The sequence below is a fragment of the Trachypithecus francoisi genome, unplaced genomic scaffold (assembly GCF_009764315.1).
Source record: "Trachypithecus francoisi isolate TF-2019V2 unplaced genomic scaffold, Tfra_2.0 Lachesis_group0, whole genome shotgun sequence".
NCBI lineage: Eukaryota > Metazoa > Chordata > Mammalia > Primates > Cercopithecidae > Trachypithecus > Trachypithecus francoisi.
In genome coordinates this window covers 37,885,363-37,905,841 of record NW_022681453.1, presented here as the reverse complement: position 1 = coordinate 37,905,841, position 20,479 = coordinate 37,885,363, and the positions used below count along the sequence as shown (strand labels likewise).

General features: G+C 40.1%; 1 protein-coding gene across 1 annotated transcript in view; it reads left to right on the top strand.

The window, feature by feature from the left end:
* FRMD4B (FERM domain containing 4B) overlaps nucleotides 1–20,479 on the top strand; it is a 360,856-nt gene that overhangs the window by 100,774 nt on the left and 239,603 nt on the right. The window contains exon 2 of the mRNA XM_033210405.1: nucleotides 4,719–4,846. The gene's annotated coding sequence lies outside the window, so the exon portion shown is untranslated. The remainder of the gene's footprint in view (nucleotides 1–4,718; nucleotides 4,847–20,479) is intronic.

Here is a 20,479-nt window from a genome sequence, read left to right as displayed (position 1 = left end):
AGGCTGAGGTGGGAGGGTCGCTTGAGCCTGGGGGTTTGAGACTGCAGTGAGCCATGATTGTGCCACTGCACTCCAGCCTGGACGACAGAGTAAGATCCTGTCTAAGTGCATTCACAAGGTTGAACAACCACTACCACCATCCATCTCCAGAACATTTTTCATCATCCTGAACTGAAATGCTATGCCCATTAAACAATAACTTCCCATTCCCCAGTACCCCCAGCCTCTTGTAAACTCTGCTCTACTTTCTGTCTCTGTGAATTCAACTGTTCTAGATAGTAATTACTATTTGACTATTCTAGATACTAATCACTCCATGTAAGTGGAATCATACAATATTTCTCCTTTCATGTCTGGCCTATTTCATTTAGTATAATGTTTTCAAGACTCGTTTATGCTGTAACATATATCAGAATCTCATTCCTTTTTAAGGTGAAAAGAATTCTAGTCCATGGTATGTATGTGCTGTATTTTGTTTATCCATCAATCTGTTGATGGACATTTGGGTTGTTTCCACCTTTGGTAATTGTGGATAATATTTCTGTGAACACTAGTGTGCAAATATCTGTTCAAGGCCCTCCTTTCAATTCTTTTGGGTATCTGCCCAGAGATGGAATTCCTGGATCATACGGTAATTCTGTATTTAACCTTGTGACAGACTACTAAACAGCTTTTCACAGTAGCTGCACCATTTTATAATCCCATCATCAATACACTAGAGTTCCAGTTTTTCCACATTCTCACCAACACTTCTTATTTTCCTTTCATTCTCCAAATATCTGTCCTAGTGGCTGTGAAATGGTATTTCATTGTGGTTTATCCTATAGTTTTTTTCTTATCAGTGTTAGGAAAGCATTGTACATATTTCTGTCTGATTGATTGATCCATAACACCTATGTTTTTTAGTATTTCAGCATTTCCCAAAGTGTGCTCCATAGAATATTGATTGCATTATTAGAGATTTTATTATTAGAGATTTATTATTAGAGATTTCATATATTAGAGGTTTCTGTTGGATAAGAAAAGTGAGGGAGGGAGACTCTCTGGTTAAGTAAGCTGAGAAAGGAAGCAAACGCCAGTAGAGTCATTTCCAGTGCATATGTAACTTCTGCAAATTCAGCAAGTGAGTAGGAGATGGTAACTCAGTCTCCTGTCCTTTGATTGGTCTCAGTTTTTTCAAGTCTTTTATGCTAAGAATGATTCTGGTATTTAAAGATACGCATCTTTTTATACAAATGGTCCATAAATAGAGCCTTTTATGTAGTGCTTGAAGAAAATTTTATCTGTCGCAACTTTGAAGGAAAAACTGCCTATATTCATGAAGATGTAGTTCGTGGGCTCTATGTTGGCACTTTCCCTAAGGGATTTTCCAGTTATTTTGACTATACACAGTTTTCACTTTGAACTGACTTTAGAAACTACCTCCCAGGTAAGACACAATTTTACTGTCTATCTTTCCCTTGAAGATTGGAAAGACCTTGAAAAGCCCTACTGTAAAGGAACCTGATTAACACCGTTTAAACCAGGAGTTGGCAAACTTTCTCTGTGAAGGGCCAGATAGTGGATATTTTCAGCCCTGTGGACCAGACAGTTTCTGTTACAGCTATTCAACTCTGCTGTTGCAGCTCACTAACAGCCATAGACAATCAATACATAAATGAATAGACATGGATGTGTGCCAATAAAACTTTATTTAGAAAAATATACAGCATGCTAGATTTAAAACTACTGGCAAGCAGTGGTTTTCTGACGCTTGGTTTAGACCATCCTGACCAAGGTTTATTGAATGGCCTTCCTCTCCTTTTTTTAAAAAAAAAAAACCTAAAACCTATAATAAACCCTTAGATTCCTGAACTTGAATTCAAATATTAGAGGGCTTCACCTCTTCATGAATGACACTGAAGGTTGATGACAGGTTGTTACTTTTCAGGTGTCTGGATTTTCATCTCTATGGTACCAGAACTAGTCACTTGGTGAGTGTTAAGGGCTGAATTATGCCAGCCCCTAGATTGATATATTGAAGTCCTAATTCATAGCACCTCAGAATGTGACTGTGTATGTAGATAGGGTCTCTAAAGAGGTGATGAAGTTAAAATTAGGCCTTGAGGATGGGCCCTAATACAGTGTGACTGGTGTCTTTATAAGAAGAAATATGGGCACAAAAAGAGGTACCAGGGATGTTTGGGTACAGAGGGAAGACCACGTAAAGAGGTGGCCATCTGCAAACCAAGGAGAGAGGCCCCAGAGGACACCCGCTGTGTTGACACCTTGATCTTGAACTTTCAGCCTGCAGAAATGTGAGAACATACATTTTGTTGTGTAAGCCGTGTAGTCTTTGGTATTTTGTTATGGCAGCCCTAGCAAACTAACAACAGTGGGTGATTGTAACTCATCTACCCCACCTCACTGAGATCTTAAATTTCTTTGCTCATTCCCAGATACCCAATATCACAAGTATCTTGTACCAAATTGTATAGGTGGAGTCAAGTGCTTTAATTATATTTGCATATTTGGTGTGTTCATAGATCTCAAGACATATCCCTCCTGCATGTTAACACTTATAGAATAGATTCTCACAAGCCGGGCACGGTGGCACACGCCTGTAATCCCAGCACTTTGGGAGGCCGAGGTTGGGTGGATCACAAGGTCAGGAGATGGAGACCATCCTGGCTAACATGGTGAAACCCCGTCTCTACTAAAAACACAAAAAATTAGTCAGGTGTGCTGGCAGACGCCTGTAGTCCCAGCTACTTGGGAGGCTGAGTCAGGACAATGGCGTGGACCCAGGAGGCAGAGCTTGCAGTGAGCCAAGATCGCACCACTGCACTCCAGCCTGGGTGACAGAGCGAGGCTCCGTCTTAAAAAAAAAAAAGATAGATTCCGACAATGCTCTTATCTCAGTTTTCCTTTCTTTCTCTCTTTAGTTTCCTTCCAAATACTGTCCACTTTGTTTCTATTCCTGGATTCTGGGGTTTTCAAATAGATGCATATTTCTTTGGTTTATAGTGCTGCTTATTGCAGGCAGGAATGGAATCTGAGAACTAACCAGTTGTGTGTAACCTCAGACAAGGTATCTATTTCCCTGACTTCCTTTCCTTACCTTCCTAGTATAATAGCATCCATATTATCTTTGGAGTTTCTAGAAGCATTAGCAGAATACAAGTGATGTGCCTGGCATAGTGTATGGCTTATGTTGTACACTTAATAAATAGTAGCTAAAGGCAATCAGAAGATATCTGTTTATTTCTCTTTTTTCTGTCTTTGTGATCCAAGTTGACAGCAGCTGTGTAGTCTTTGTTAACACCCACTTAAAAAGTAAGGGATTTAACTAGTTCTTTGCACATGACATTAGACACTGCTTGGTATATCATTGTTTACAGGGCTTAATCCCTCAAGGAGCTTTTGTCGCCAGGCAGACACAAGAAAGATGTGGAGAGATGACACGATAAGGCCGAAAATGTACTGTGTCATTCCAGTGCCAGCTCTGCCCTGTGTGACATTTTACAAGTTGCTTTCTCTCTCTCTTTCTGGACCTTATTTATCTTATTTGTAAAGTGGGGGCTTAGACTAAAACACGTCTCTAGTGTATCCTCTTTTTGCCTAATGTTTCACCGAGAGATCATGAGGACCAAAAGGATGACTGGGTGTGAGAATTCTTCATACCGATCTTAGTACTACCCAAACCATGACTCCATGCCCAACATGCTTTCCTCCTAAAAGGGTACTAAAAAATATTGCCTGCAAGAAACTCTCAACCTATTCTCCTTTCCATGCTCTCATTTGAGTTAAGCTCCTTGAATATTGCGTTCCTGCCAGAAAAATGGCTTTGTTCTATAGCATCAGTAAGGAGAGAGAGGGCAAAGGTGTTTGTGAAGAAATCCCATTGACTTCCTGCTTCTTGTGCCACCTTGTACCTAGATGCCTTGCACATCCAGGGGGAGTGGAGGGGCAGGTGGTGTGGGGAGGTGCCATGTGGATGGTGCCACAGAGAGTTTCACTTACCACATGGCAGAACAAGGGATACCACATCTGCCACTTCTGCCTTCCTCCTTGTCCTGTTTTTACACACGAGTGCATGTGAAACAGTGTGACCTCACAAGTGACAAGGGAGAAGCATGCTTATTGACCTAAGTGGAGCTTCTGGGGAGAAAGCTGTTTTCTTTTCTGTAGTAGGGAGAATGAGAAATACGTATAAATGAGGATATCTTATGGCGTGATATGCACGCTAGATTTCATCAGTATTCATGACGTGTTTCATTCTCACCACACTGACATCTGTTAAAAACAAGATTCAGGAATGCCATTCTGGTTTCAGTAACTCTGAAACATGGCTTCCGAGGGGATGTATTACTGAGTTCTCTCTCCCATTTGACAGCCCTGATTTTGCAACTGAGTGTAGATAACTTTGAGCACTTCAGAATCTCCTCCTACAGAGACAGTAGAAGTCTAAAACGGTGTGTTCAGTGACATGCATCCTGTAAGAAGACAAATTGGTATGAAATCTTTAGTTGTTAAGGAGACTAGCCTCAATTTCATCTGTATTTCGAGAGAACTCTATTCTAAATCTCATGTAATTAGGCGAATTTCTAAAACTGTAATTAAACTGTAGTCAGCCTGGGGAAAATTAGAAATAAATTAGAAGTGTCGCTGACTTGAGATTTATAGTTTCTCCCCCTGTGCCTACAGAAATTAAGGAGCTTCTCTCTTCTGTATTACAGGCTTTGATGAGAAATCCAGAAGAAAGAATGTGTGAAAGAAAAAGATGACATCTATGCATAGCAAAGAAAATCTCAAGATTATTACAGTAAAAACAAAAGAAAGGCAAGAGAATACTCACTAGTTAAAGGTAAGTGGACGTTTCTGTAAATGCTGAACTCTTTGTTATGTTAGATAGAACAGAAAAGTGAGTTTATGTGTGTTTGCATGTGAGTACCCATTGACTTGTCAAGCAGGGCTTGGACAGGATGTGATATGTGATATGGCATATTAGCAAAATATTTGCATTACTAGCAAATGATGAAGAAAATTAATAAATACAGTCACTCCCCTACTTTCAAATGAAAGTCAAACACCCCAAAGTTGAATGATATGCTTACATTTCATAGGTCTTTTCCTAAGAGCAAAATAAACAAAAAAATGAAAATATACTAATTGTACTATGCCTTAGACATGTTTCCTATATTTCCAATATTTATCACACATTTATAAAAGTATTTTCTTTTTATTCACAGTTGAGCAGCTTCACCAGCTTAAGTCCAGTGGACAACTGAGCAAAGCAAATAGTTGATTCTTTTTATATGTGCAATAATTTTCATCTTTAGCTTAATTGGAATAAGGGAGTGCTTTGTATGCTTAGTATCATTACTTGGGTTTTATTTTCCATTTTCCACTGCTTTTATAATATAATAAGAAGAGGATGGACTATTTGAACAGTTGCACAAACATTGTCATAATGATAGCAATGCTATAGAAACCAAACTGCCAGGCATGTAGGCAACACAACCAGATGAGGTCTCAAAATGTTTCTTCATGAGATGCTCTCAGATGTTCATATCTGACAGACAAAAACGGTTTGAAGAACATTGATGTAAAATATGCAAAACTATGAACTGCACGTAAGTGAAATGTGCAACAGTTAGGAACAGCATTTTATGTCTCAAAATGCTTCCTCTGGTGAAATCATTGCAATTCCACATGCTGGCGCCTGCTGGAGAGATGTAGCAGTCAAGGACGTCGATTCTGGAGATCTTGCCCTACCACTTATCACTTGCATGATTGTGGTCAGAATGATTAATCTCCCTTTGTCTCAGTTTCCTCATCTGTAAAACGTGGGTGATATTAATATCTATCTTATAGAGTTGCTCAGAAGAAGAAATGAGTCAATATAGGCAAAGCTCTTGAAAGAATGCTGAGCACATAGAAAGTGCTCAGTAATTATTGGTTGATTTTATCATTGAGTAAAGTGTACTCAGGGATGGAAATTTCATTTGTTTGTTTTAAAGGGGGCAAAGATGTGGAAGAGCATAACAGGTGCTGGGGAAGTGGAAGATACCAGTTCTTTAACTCTGGGCATATTTGTACTGTTCAAGCAGCTGTCAAAGGAACTAAAGGGTGCCAGGCAGAGATAGAAGAAAGCTACAGGGGATCAGTGTACTTCTTAAACAAACTCTTACTGATCGTTTCCTTGATTCAAGTACCTTGAGAAACATTGGAGAATACAGGCTTAAAGGATGCAGGACTTTTCTTAAGTTACAAATAAGACCATCTTAAACTCTTTGCTGTAATCTGTAAGGCTGTACTTGACCTGGTCCCAGACATTGTCTCTAACCTCACCTCCTTAGCTCCCTGTGCTCATTCTTGCCTTCTTTGATTCCCTGTAAAACATAAGTAGTGATTTTCCACTTGGATTTTTTTGCACCCACTGCACAATGCTGCCTGGCTTCTTACCCTCCCTTGTTCCCGTATCTTTTTCCTTTAAGTCTCAGAACGGGGCTTCTCTGGCTTCTCTACTAAAGGGGCTCCCTCTGAGAAGTGAGCATCCACAAATATTATCCCTACTGTCACTCTCATCAACAATGAATGTGAGAGCCTGATTTTCCATATCCCTGCAACAAGGAGTATTCCAAAATTGTTTCATCCTTGCCAGTCTGATAGGTGCTGAACTTGATTATTTGAAATAGGTATAAGAGAGGATGCACAGATATGCAATGAGGGCAGAAGTTAGTCATTCATTAACTCACCTTTAGAGCCTTCCCTGTTTTCTTTATAGCACTCATTACTAGCAGGAATTAATTTGTCTCTTCAGTTACTTTTCACCTGCCTTCCCTCCTGGTGTATAAGTTCCCTGAGGCCTGGGACAGCATTTGCCCTCTTCACAGTAATATTCTGGGATCCTGGTCCAGCAATTGCCATATACGAGGTACTCAATAAACATCTTGAGAGTGAAAGAATGAATGAGAAAGACAGGATCTTGTAATTGAAATAGACAGACAACATCTTTACAACAGTGCTAGAGGCTCAGAAATAGAAGGGAGTCTTACAAAAAGTTAGACCCAGGTAGGCAGGAGCAATATTGAAACCATTAACAGCCTCTTAGCACAAATAAAGATCAGCCTCAATAGGCATTGGCCGTAGTGCTGGGCAGGGCCTAAAAGGGCCTCTTTTGGCAGTAGATTTTACCCTTGAGGTGCTGGATTGTGGGGAGGTGGCTGGGATTCAACAGTGGGGCTCAGGGGACTGGTCAGTTGCCAACCACTATGGTGGGATTGCCAGTACCTTAACCAAGCACAGCTGTATGTGTGCATTCCTACTCAATATCAGTCCTGATTATAGTACCAAGCAGAACTCTTTCTAGTCCTGTTTGTACTGGAATACTGTTCTCTGCCTTGGATCAATAAGAAGAGTCATCCAGACCCGGGTGCGGTGGCTCACGCCTGTAATCCCAGCACTTTGGGAGGCTGAGGTGGGTGGATCACTTGAGGTCAGGAGTTTGAGACCAGCATGGTCAACATGATGAAACCCTGTCTCCACAAAAAATACAAAAATTAGCCAGACATGGTGGTGCATGCCTGTAATCCCAGCTACTTGGGAGGCTGAGGCAGGAGAATCACTTGAATCCAGGAGGCAGAAGTTGTAGTGAGCAGAGATCATGCCCCTGCACACCAGCCTGTGCAGCACAGTAAGTGAGACTCCATTTCAAAAAAAAAAAAAAGAAGAAGAGGTCTCCAAATAGAGTCAGAGGACTCTGATACCCTCAAATTTCACCCTGAGCACCCTTCTGCCCGCATTGCATACCAGCAAGTCCTCCCTTATACCTCTTTTATTTCATGTGTGTGGATTTTGTACTAATATGTCATAGTTTTGCACATTTTAGGGATACATGTGATATTTTGATACATGTATACAATGCGTAATGATCAAATCAGGGTAATTGGGGTATCTATCACCGTGAATATTTATCTTTTCTTTGTGTTGGGATACCTATTTTAAATAACCATGCTCATCACCTATGAGACTGGCAAGGACAAAAAATATTTTAAATACTCCTCATTGGAAGGATATGGACAAAAAGGCTCCTGTATACTGTTGATGAGAATGCCGGTAGGGGCAATATTTTTAGAAGTTAGCTTGGCAGTACTTATCAAAATTCTAAATGCACATTCTTATTGACCAGGTAGCATAACTTTTGGGGATTTATCTTCCAGTTAAACTGTCTCAAATACAAAATGATATATGCACAAGTGTGTTCACTTTAGCATTGTTATAATAGCAAAAGTATGGGAGCAATTTGTATGGTTGCTGATAAGAGGAGTGGATAAATGATGGTGTTACATCTCCGGTGAGACCTTTAAAAAGTGTCAGGTAGATCTCTCAAATGTATTAAGTAAAAGAGTGAAAAAAGCTGCCAAAATGGTGTGTATTATGAAATCCTGACACATGCTACAACATGGATGACCCTTGAGGACATTATGCTACATGAAATAAGCCAGTAACAAAAGGATGAATACTGTATGATCTTACTTATATGAGGTACCTAGTGTAGTCACATTCATAGAGATGGAAAGCAGAGTAGTGGTTGCCAAGAGCTGTAGGGAAGAGGGAATGGGGAGTTACAGTTTAATGGGCACAGCGTTTCAGTTTGAGATAATGAAAATGTTCTAGTGAAGGATGAGAGTGATGGTTGCACAACAATGTGAATGTACTTAATAGCACTGAACTGTACACTCAAAAATGGTTTAAATGATCAATTTGTGTTTTATCTGTTTTACCACAGTTTTTTTAATATTAAGAAGAGGAAAACTTTCCTGGTTTTTCCAAAGAAAAAGTGTTAATAGTTTAAAATACCACCATAATACATTTTAGTGACAATCAGCTAAAATTTCTTAGTTGTCTCAGGATCTAAAACAAAGTACAATATTTTTAAAAGAAAAAAATCTATTTTCTTTTTTTTTTTCTTGAGACAGAGTCTCTCTCTGCTGTCCAGGCTGGAGTGCAGTGGCGCGATCTCAGCTCACTGCATGCTCCACCTCCCGGGTTCACGCCATTTTCCTGCCTCAGCCTCCCCAGTGACAGGGACTACAGGCACCTGCCACCACGCCTGGCTAATTTTTTGTATTTTTAGTAGAGACGGGGTTTCACTGTGTTAGCCAGGATGGTCTCCATCTCCTGACCTCATGATCCGCCCACCTCGGCCTCCCAAAGTGCTGGGATTACAGGCGTGAGCCACCGGGCCAGGCCTGTTTTCCTTTTAAAGGATGCCTCATACACCTAACTTTAGTGGTGCAAATTAAGAAACAACAAATTACTAGCCAACTGCCAAATCACAGTACCTCCTAGTTCTGCTGGGGATTAAATGAGTTAACACTTGTTCTTTTAAGAACTTTTCGAGGGTTAAGTTATTTAATCCCCAGCAGAACTAGGAGATATTGTGATTTCCATTTCACAGATGAGATCACTGAGAACAGAGAGGTTATGTAACATGCCCCAGGTCACACAGCTAGTGAGATACAGAACTGGTTGTCATCAAACCCCAAAATTATATAGCCCCAGAGCACAAAATAGTCTGAGCCACTGTTTTACCATCTCCCAGCTCTGAAGAGCTTCCGTATTAGAAAAGCCATCTATAAACTATATTGGCCTTTTTAAGATTTCTAACGCATAGTTACAACTGAAAAGCTTGAGTGCACTGATACAGCTACTAGCTTTTCTTCAGTAGATGCTTGTTAACTTGAAATATGTAAATTATTTGTCTCTAACTGGGAAATTATTCTTTAACATTTACCTAGCTTCTTGGCTGGGTGTGGTGGCTCATGCCTGTAATCTTAGCATTTTGAGAGGTTGAGGTGGGCGGATCACTTAAGGTCAGGAGTTCGAGACCAGCCTGGCCAACATGGTGAAACCCAGTCTTTACTAAAAATACAAAAATTAGCTGGGCGTGGTGGCGCATGCTTGAAATCTCAGCTACTTGGAAGGCTGAGGCAGGAGAATTGCTTGAGCCTGGGAGGTGAATGTTGCAGTGAGCCGAGAAGGAGCCACTGCACTATAGCCTGGATGACAGACTAAGACTCTGTCTCAGAAAAAAAAAACAACAAACAAACAAACATTTACCTAGCTTCTTACTGAACACAGTCATGGAGGAGAACATGGAAAGGAAGGCTACATATAAAAACACAAGTGTTCTAAGGTTTTATCAGAGAAGAGCTCTGAAAGGAATTCTCCATATTGGATGGGGAAAACATGATCTTATATTCTTTTCCCTAAGGTTCATGTCTCCCAAAATATTAGGTTAATTTTTAAAATATAGTTCATGTTTATATTCAAACAAATTTAGGAAATGCTGAATTAAAAGGCATTAAATAGTTTCTCTTCTGCAGGAATTCTTAAGGACTTAGATAAACACCATGAGTTGCCAAAAAACAGGTATATTAAATAATTTATAACAATATATTATAAATATATTATATAACATAAATATAACATATTATATTTATAATATATATTATATATTTATATGTTATATAATATGTAATTGTTTCCCAGAGTTCTTTTTACCACAGAGCCCTTCTCCCATGGAAAATGTTGAGGGGTTAATGCTTCCTGGATCACTTTTTGGAAATCTTTGTATTAGGGATTTTCCAAATCTACCACCAGAGGTCAGTTTTCCCCTCATTTTATATTCTGACTAAACATTGACAAAACTTAATTTTCTCTTTGCACACCTGAGACAGGCTGACATTTTTCAAGTAGACTTTGCTTAAAACTTTTAAGGGATGAGTGAAAGAAATAAGAAAAATAAGAATCCCTATAAATAGTCACATTTCCAAAACCTATGAGGCTGAGCCAAAGAAATAGCAAATCTACGAAGCTCTCTTGTACCAGTATGGAGAACAAATTCTCAGCCATATTGCTTGGCTCTTTTTCCCTCTTGTTTCTCAGCCAAGTGGCCTTTCTGTCATCTCAGCCCCCAAGCGCATCTGTGGGCTTATCTTATTACATCTGAGGATAAATCCCATAGACCCTTGTGTTTTCCCGGTTCAAATTATTTTCTGATTTAAATATCCTGGGTCTGCAGTGTGATCTTTCCTCTCAGTCCTAGTTGGCAGCTCTGAGAAAGCTCTGTGATAATGAACAAATATGGCACTCCTGTGAATGTTCCAGTCCTAAGAAAAGCAACTATGCAGTTAATATGCTACCCTCCCTTCCCCTGCTAGGACAGACATTATTAATCAACACAGCACCCTTTCTTTATAGAACTCAGGTCTCACAATACTTCCTGAAACAGGGCTCCAGGCAGGCATTACCAATAGATTGGTGTTAATGTGAGAAAACTCTAAGCCTAAGTTGTAAATTCCTTCCACCTCTGGACTATTTTCTGTTGACTGTTTTTTGAATGTTAATCTCCGTAATCCTCTACCCAACACACACACACACGCACACACACACACACACACACACGGTTTTAAAAGTTTGTTTCAAATCCACAATAATGAAAACCTACTCATTACAGCCCCAGCATTTCCTAATTCATACCTTATCCTTAGCAAACTATATGGGTGCAACACCTGATTTAAAGAGAAGGCTTGTTACATCCCAGCATATGCCAGAAGCTCCACACTTAGCCCATTCTGTTGTTTAACTTCGGATTCCTGTTGATAACATGGCATATGCCCTATTTTAATTAGCACTTGCTTAGAGTTGCCTTTGTGTGAGGTATTTAGGAAATGGCCTGAGTTCTTGATCAATCTTTAGTAGAAGCTGTGGTATTAAAGGTATTACAAGGCCTAACCTGTTATGGTAGACTTTGAAACTAATTATCATCTGACAGGTTCATTTCTTTTTAATGCTGAAAGCTTATTTTAGCATTAAAGAATAAGAGGGTAATATAGTGTAGTCATTAAGCATATCCTCTGGAGTTAGATGGGGTTCAACTCTTGGCTCCCCACTTACTGTGCTTTGGGGTCTTTGGAGAGTTACTAATTAATCCTTCTAAGTCTTCTGGAAAAAAAATTAAAAATAATACCTACCTCATTGTGGTGCTTTTATAAAACATTATTTTGCATCTACTTTGTATCAAGTGCAAAACATCACTGTGAGGATTGAATGAATTGGGAATTTACTGCACCTGGCACCAAGGTGGAACTATTATTAATCTTTTAAAGCACTTTTATGTTTCAGCTGAAGCCATCACGAAAGGTAGGGGCAAAAGAAGACATGCGTGTTATTGAACTGCAGATCGATTAGAGATGAGATTTAGGTGTAGGCTGGCCAGCAGGGTCAATATTTAGTTTTTCAATTAAATATTGTGCATTGGAAGTGAACTTTCCCCCGTGGGCAGTAGGGTATGCTGTGCGAACAGGATAACTACTGCTAGCACTGGTTTCAGGTGACAATGTCTCTCTTCACCTTGGGGGAGTGTGATCGTGAACTAATGAGCAGCAAGTTCAACTTTGCTGATAGTTCTCTAGCTTCTGTTTCTTGTGAACTTTAACTCCATGCATGTTTCTTACGGCAGTAGAATTGATTAACATTTACTGCATGTCCTTTCTGGCCAATGCAGTGTTGAAATGAATTTACCATGTAAGTAGGAGGTGACGCTAATACACTGGATGTTGTTAAGAAGTCATCATGGAAATACTATATAAATTAACTACTGATGAGAGATAATAACACTACGAAAAACCATGGAAGAGATGAAAGCCTTTTAAAGCAATAATAGCCCATCCCCTACCTTCCTATTTGCCTAAGTCACTGTCTGGCTGTAGAGAGGTAAGGAGAGGTAAAGTACATAAAAGCAGAGGGTTTAGGTAGAAATAAAAGGCTGTTATAGTTCAAGTCCAAATTACCAAAGCTAAAGATAAAGTCAACAGCACCTATGATTTTTCTATATTGCATCTATATAACTTGTTATTCAGAATCTTACATTCATTATTTTAGCTTAGCCTCTTGAAATCAGCTTCAGAAATTACTTTCCTAAGCAAATTTTAAATTCACCTTTGAATTTTTAAAGAAGTTGCTTTTTTATTTAAATCCCACATTGGGATTTAAGGTAGTCAACTTATATCTTACCTCAATTCTTTTGTCTTATAAAAGTAATTCTGTTTCTGACAATCTAATAGGAGAAAAAAATATCTCATTTGTTTAGTATTTATTTCTGATTATCAGTGAAGGATTTTTGTATATTTATTGGCTGTATTTCTTATGAAAATTGCTTATTTCCATCCCTCTTTTTCTGTGGATTTGCTTCTTATATTAGTAAGTTAAGAGAGAAACAATTCAGAGGTGACAGACTAAGGCACATGTGCCTTAATAATACAATCCTGATGGTGCTGTGGCTTTCACCTGTAATCCTGTTGCTTTGGGAGGCCAAAGTGGGAGGATCGCTTGAGTCCAGGAGTTCAATGCTGCAGTAAGCTATGATCACACCACTGCACTCCAGCCTGGGTGACAGAGCGAGATCTTGTCTCTAAAAAATATATAAATATAAATATAACAATACAATCCTGATTTAAAAGTAATCCCAAATAATTGGAGAACATAAATGTTCAGCTTCTGCCTGATCTTTAGAGTGGCTGATAACCCATTCTCCCTTTTAGAGTCATTCTTGAGTTCACAGATGGCTGGTTCCTCTGTCTAAGGTCCCTGTCAGCCCTGTGTCAGTTGTAGAGAACTGGAAGGGCAAGCGTCCTTGTAGTCCCTGCGGATTTCCATAGAAGAGGCAGGTGGTACTGTTGAACAGTCCTCCTCGGCAGACGGCAGTGGCATCATTTGGCTTAAAGAAAGAGCTTGAAGAGAAGATATGTGATTCTGGCTGGGCGTGGTGGCTCATGCCTGTAATCCCAGCACTTTGGGAGGCCAAGGTGGGTAGATGGCTTGAGGTCAGGAGTTGGAGACCAGCCTGGCCAACATGGTGAAACGTCTCTACTAAAAATACAAAAATTACCCAAGTGTGGTGGTTCGCACCTGTAATCCCAGCTACTTGGGAGGCTGAGGCTGGAAAATCACTTGAACCTGGGAGGTGGAGGTTGCAGTGAGCTGAGATGGCACCACCACACCCTGGCTTGGGTGACAAGACAAGACTCTGTCTCAAAAAAAAAAAAAAAAAAAAAAGATATGTAGTTCCTCCATCAGTCTGGGCAGTAACTGAGTCTTATTTATCTCTTTATCTTTCACTTGGTGGAAATGTTGTCTTGATGAGTAGCCAGGGAGTTTTTTGCTTATTTGTGTGTTTTGTTTCTTTGTTCCCCAGGATGGTGGAGTAAGTGAAGAATGACTCGTTTTGCCAAAAAGAGATTTCTCTTAGGGCCATGCTTTAGAAAATGGGATTTCTTTAGTAAGTTGGCAAAGCTTATGAACCCTTTCTTAGAAAAATATGTTTTAAAATTAACTTAAATTATTTTGAAATAACAGTTTCTAAAACATTAAATACTATAAAAATTTTATATATTATAAAAACAAAGGTTCTTATATATTAATGCAATAAAAAACAATTTCTAGTAATAGATCTAATAACTACTGTAATGTCAAAGTTGTCAGGAGTATAAACAATATTTTGCAATATACGTAACCACCATGATGTGATCGCAAAATATCTGTGGTTTTTATTGGTGACTGAGTCACAAGTACTGCTAATATTTCTGTAGTTTGGTACTTATATTCACAATTGAAGAAACACTAAATTCCAGTTAGAGACAGTGATAATAAAAAATTATAAATTGCCCATATAATCCAAGTTCTATTTTTGAAATCTGTGCAAAGATCCTTCGGGGCATGTGGATGCCCCAAAGTGGGGCATCCTTGGCTGGAGTAGGGATAAGGGTTGACTACAAAGGGACATGAAGGACTTTTTTGAGGTGCTAGAACTGTTCAATCATGATTGTGATGATGGTTACATGGCTGTATATGTTTGTCAAAAACTTACAGACTATATGCCAAAAAAGGTGAAGTTTGCTGTACGTGAGGCCTTGATAGAAGAAGTAAGGAAATAAAAGAATTAGGAAGGGAAAGAAAAGAAAAGAAAGTATGAATTGAATATTCCTGCTAGTGAGAAGAACTACTGTATAAAGGTCCTTGTTTATTGGAGTTGGGTTTCCTGCACAGTTATTCAGTGCTTTATTGAGAGTCCATGTAGCAATAGGGAGTGAAGTAAAAAGACTCTGAAACAAGACTCCCTGAATTCAAATTCTGGCTCTGCCACTAATTTGCTGTGTGACCCTGGGCAAGTGACATGACATCTCTATGCCTCACTTTCTTCATCTACAAAATGAAGACGATAATAATTGTACCCACCTCATAAGATTTTTTGAGGGTTAAATGGGCTTATATATTTGAAGTGCCTAGAATAGCGCCTGGCACATAGGAAGCATTATAATGTCATATAGTATTTAGAAATGCTTGGGGAAGAGGCTGAGGCCATGAAGAGGACCTTAACACCAGTAACTGCATAAGTAATCACAGAAAAATAGTATTTGGTCAAGAGAAGTTAGTCATTCATTTTTTTAAATGAGTGTGTGTCCCAAAGACACATCAGCTTACTTGTTAATAGACTTTTAAATGCATTTGAAACACCTTTTTTTTTGGCTCTGTATGAACCTCAGCTCTCAAATGGATCCAGTCCCCAACATCCTCTTCCGTTTCCAAATAACTTCCTCTGTTGGACCACCCCACATGATGCATTTCCAAAAGACAAAGCCAGTGATTTTTTTGCAGTGTTTGCAAATAACAATCACATCCAAGGATGTAATAAAGGTGCCAGGTCTTCTGGTTGACACAGGCAGTGAATACTTATATTTGAGTCATTAATTATGGTTGGTATGCAGTACCATCCAGACAGTCCAGAAAGCTGTGTGAAATACATACAATGCAGGAAAATGTTCATCAGTGAAGTCTCCGGTGGAGTCCTGCTGAAGTGTTTCACTAGTTGGAGCACAGGTTGTGGGTTGGCAGATAAATGACCTATAAGTGATGACTTTTAAAATAACTTTCTATGCCACACACAGTACCAGACAACAGCCTGGTTATCTGGGAGACCAGAACCACAGAATTATGGAAACCTAAACTCATGAAGTCATCCAAAAACTTTATTTAAAATAGTTTCAGCCTTTCTCACTAAAGCTTAAACACAATTTGTTTTTGTTTGTTTGTTTGTTTGTTTTTTGAGATGGAGTCTTGCTCTGTAACCCAGACTGGAGTGCAGTGGTGCAATCTCTGCCCACTGCACCTTCCACCTCCCGGGTTCAAGCGATTCTCCTGCTTCAGCCTCCCGAGTAGCTGGGACTATAGGCTTGCACCACCACGCCTGGCTAATTTTTTTTTTTTTTTTTTTGTATTTTTAGTAGAGACAGGGTTTCACCATACTGGCCAGGCTGGTCTTGAGCTCCTGACCTCGTGATCTGCCTGCCTCAGCCTCCCAAAGTGCTGGGATTACAGGCGTGAGCCACCACACCCGGCCTGCAATTTATAAGGTAGCAGAAAGAAACATACGACATATCACAATGACTTCTTTTTAGTGTCAGTATACAGTCAATTCTCATTATTTGAGCTAGTTATATTCAATAAAGTTGCCATGAACACCAAGTTAGCAAATACTGAAACATCACACCTAGGGGGAAATGAGTTATGCTGCTATAAACCTCGTCACAACATTCTCATCAGCCAGTCAGTACATAACCTTGTTTTAAGTGTGTTTCTGTTTAAAGACACATTATTTAATATATATAGTTGATTCATTAACATTGAACTCATGCCAACAGTACTATAATTCATCTTTGAATGAAGCTTATCTAAGACACGTTATTTTTTTTTGCAAGGACATAGCATCTGTCTTCCGCTTAGGAACTTTGTCCATTTGGGCTGCTCTGACAAAATACCATAAGCTGGGTAGCTTATAAGCAACAGAAATGTATTTCTCACAGTTCTGGAGACTTTGAAATTCACCATGAAGACACCAGCCCATTCGGCATCAATGGATGAGGGTCCTGCTAATGCCACTTGACAGTCCACTTGATTTGGTAGACCCTGAGAAGGGTCCACTTTCTGGTTCATAAATGGTACCTTCTCATTGTGTCTTCACTTGGTAGAAGGGGTAAGGCAGCTCTCTGGGGCCTCTTTCATGAGGTCACTAATCCCGTTCATGAGGGCTGTGTTCTCATGAGCTAATCATGTCCCAGAGGCCCTATCTCCTATCATTCACACACTGGTGATTAGGCTTCAAACTATGAATTTTGGAAATACACAAACATTCAGACCACAGCTAATTCAGCAGTTCAGCACTGTCCTTGGGGGGCATTTTACACAGCAAAATCACCAACCAAAAGCATGAACATGTGAAAAACCTGTTGCTAAGTAGACTATGAAAGGGACACGTGTACCTAACATGAGCTGAAACAAAAGGGCAGTGCTTTGTTTTGTTATACCTAAGCTGAGAACAGGAGCATTGGGTGGCTCAAATTTTTTGCTGTTCCCCACAAGTCAGAGAATGATTGCAAAAATACCTCGAGCAAAGACCAAGTATGGTGGCTCATGCCTGTAATCACAGCGCTTTGGGAGGCCAAGGCAGGAGGATCACCTGAGCCCAGGAGTTTGAGGCTGCAGTGAGCTATGATTGTGCCACTGCACTACAGCCTGGGCAACAGAGCGAGGTGCTGTCTCTATTTTTTTTTAAAGTACCTTGAGTATTGATTTTGGAGTTGTGAATGAATTCTAACCAGTAGGCAAGTTTGAATTTGTAAATAATGAGGACCGACTATGTCAATAAATTTTGTCTCACAAGAAAAGGGCCCTTATGGTCCTTCCCTTCATTCCTGAACAACATTGGCTAACCATACAACTTACATTGGACTCATGCCCAATGAGTCATATATATAAGTCAGAGCTCAGCTCTCCCTGCCCTGTGTCTCTCCATCAGAGAGCTTTCATAGAGGTCTGCAAGCTACTGCCTGTGGGCCAAATTCAGCACAATGCCTGTTTTGCTACTGTCCTGAGCTAAGAATATTTTTTCTTTTTCATTTTTAAATGGTTGTGGGGGGAAATCAAGTAACTAGTTGACACATGAAAATTATACAAAATTCAAATTGTGGTGTCCACAGATAAAGTTTTATTGAAACAAAGCCATACACATTTGCTTACATGTTGATAGCTGCTTTCATGTTATAAGGCAGAAATGAATAATTGCCATAGTGATCATATAGCCCACAGAGCTGAAAATATTTACAGTCTGGTCCTTTATAGAAAAGTTTGTTGACTCCTGACCTAAAACATTGCAGCTTATCACACTGGAGGCTCTTGTGCAGGCAGTTAAAAGCTCTGTATGGAAGTGATACCTCACCTAGCAGGGTTTCTGTCTCTCCTGCCCCCTCTCCTTTTTTGTTTTTGTTTTTGTTTTGTTTGTTTTGTTTTGAGACTGAGTCTCGCTTTGTCGCCCAGGCTGGAGTGCAGTGGCATGATCTCAACTCACTGCAACCTCTGCCTCCTGGGTTCAAGCGATTTTCCTGCCTCAGCCTCCCAAGTAGCTGGGACTACGGGCGCACGCCACCACACCCAGCTAATTTTTTGTATTTTCAGTAGAGACGGGGTTTCACCATGTTAGTCAGGATGGCCTCGATCTCCTGACCTCAAGTGATCCGCCAGCCTCGGCCTCCCAAAGTGCTGGGATTACACACCCGGCCCCTCTCCTTTTAATGTAAGTTTAGATTTCAAATCCCTATGAATGCACTTTGCATGTTGAAGCAGATTAGAAAGTATCAGGCTGCTTCTATTAACAGATCTGCAGAAACCAATTTAAATGCAACTGAAGGGAACTCATCAGAGTGAAAATAAAATAATGACACCGATATTTTTGTGTTAAGGTTATGCCATGAAATTCCAGTAGTGTTGTTTCCTATCAATTAAGAAAGTAATATTTGTTTCATTTTATCTTTATTTTTTTGTTTTAATAGCCGAATATTATCTTAAACATCACTTAGGCCAGGGCTATCCGAGAGAATTTTCTACAAAGTTGGACATGTTTCAGATCTGTGTTATCCAATATGGTAGCCACTAATACCTGTGGCTGCTGAGCAGTTGAAAGGTGGCTGGTGTGACTGAGGAACTGAATTTTTAATTTTTGTTTAATTTTAATTAATTTAAGATGAAATAGTCACATGTGGCTAGTGACTAGCTTTTGGGGCAAGGCACATCTAGACTCAAGATTGCCAACTGCCCTGCAGGCTTGATTTGTTGCCAACACTTAAAGATTGGGAGACTTTATATAAAGGTCTGAATTGTGGCTTCCCGTGAAAAAATTTGAGACACTGGGGATGCCCTCACTGGACAAAACATGTGCTCTCTAGTCCCCACTGTTCCCTGCCATCCTGTACTGAGCCTGCTACATTTTCATTACCTGCCTGGCCTCTGTTGGCACTCGTGTGTGCAATCCCTAATCTAATTCAACCTCAGATGACTCTTCATACAGGAAATGCCCAGAGACACAAAGTGCCTTATGCAAAGTCATTCAGTAATTAATACTAGAGCTGGCACCAGAATCCAAGGACCTGGCTAGTGCACTCTCTCCCAGAGATCTGACTACTGGCATCACTGGGGCTATGTGAGGATGGAGGAAAAGGGGGACCAAGTAGCGCCTGGGTGTATCTAAGCTGCCCTCACAAATCTCATCCTCACTTACTTCCAGGCCATGGGTAGGTTGGACACTGGGTGGGTGAGGTCTCTGCCTTCTTCCCATCTGGGCTGACTTAGTGCGAGCCACAATGGGGAGTGAGGGCGTGGGAGGGAGGGAGACCTGAACTTTCCCTGGTCCTTTCCGTCTCTGACTTCCTCTCTCATTGTTTACCCCTGCCAAGTCCAGTGTTCTCAGGGAGGGCACATCTGGTAACACATTGTTGGCCATTTATCCTCCCTGGCATCTTTGCTTCACAAAGTTCCTCTACTCTTTTGGATCCACCTTTCTTTTTCCAAAGAGCTTTTGGCTTCTTCTTCTGATGGCCAATTAAATATTAGACCAGAGTAAAAGTAGACTACCTACTTAAATCCACACAGGAGGCTGTGAAATAGTTTTCCACAGTGTGAGTGTTACATATTATTGGGCATTTCTCCATTCTCGTGTCCCGTTCAGGTCCCTGAAGTGCTTTCCAGGGATTATCTTGTTTACCAACCCCAGCAGATCGAACATCTTGACTCATTTGAAACCCGAACATCTCTAATTCAGAAAGAGGGAGTTTAGCATAGTGACTCGGGAGACACATTCACCTGAATTTGAGCCCTTGTTCTGCCAGTTGCTAGGTCGGTGACCTGGAGAAAATCACTTAACCTCCTGAGCCTGGATTTTTTTCAAGTGTCAAAATGCTTACTTTGTAGGGTTATTGGTGAGAAATAAATCTGATCATGAATGTAAGGTAGAAACCATGGCACCTGAGACATGTGATTGCTTCATAGATGAAAAGAATGTAGGGTTGTTGTTGTTGTTGTTGTTGTTGTTGATATCCCTTTT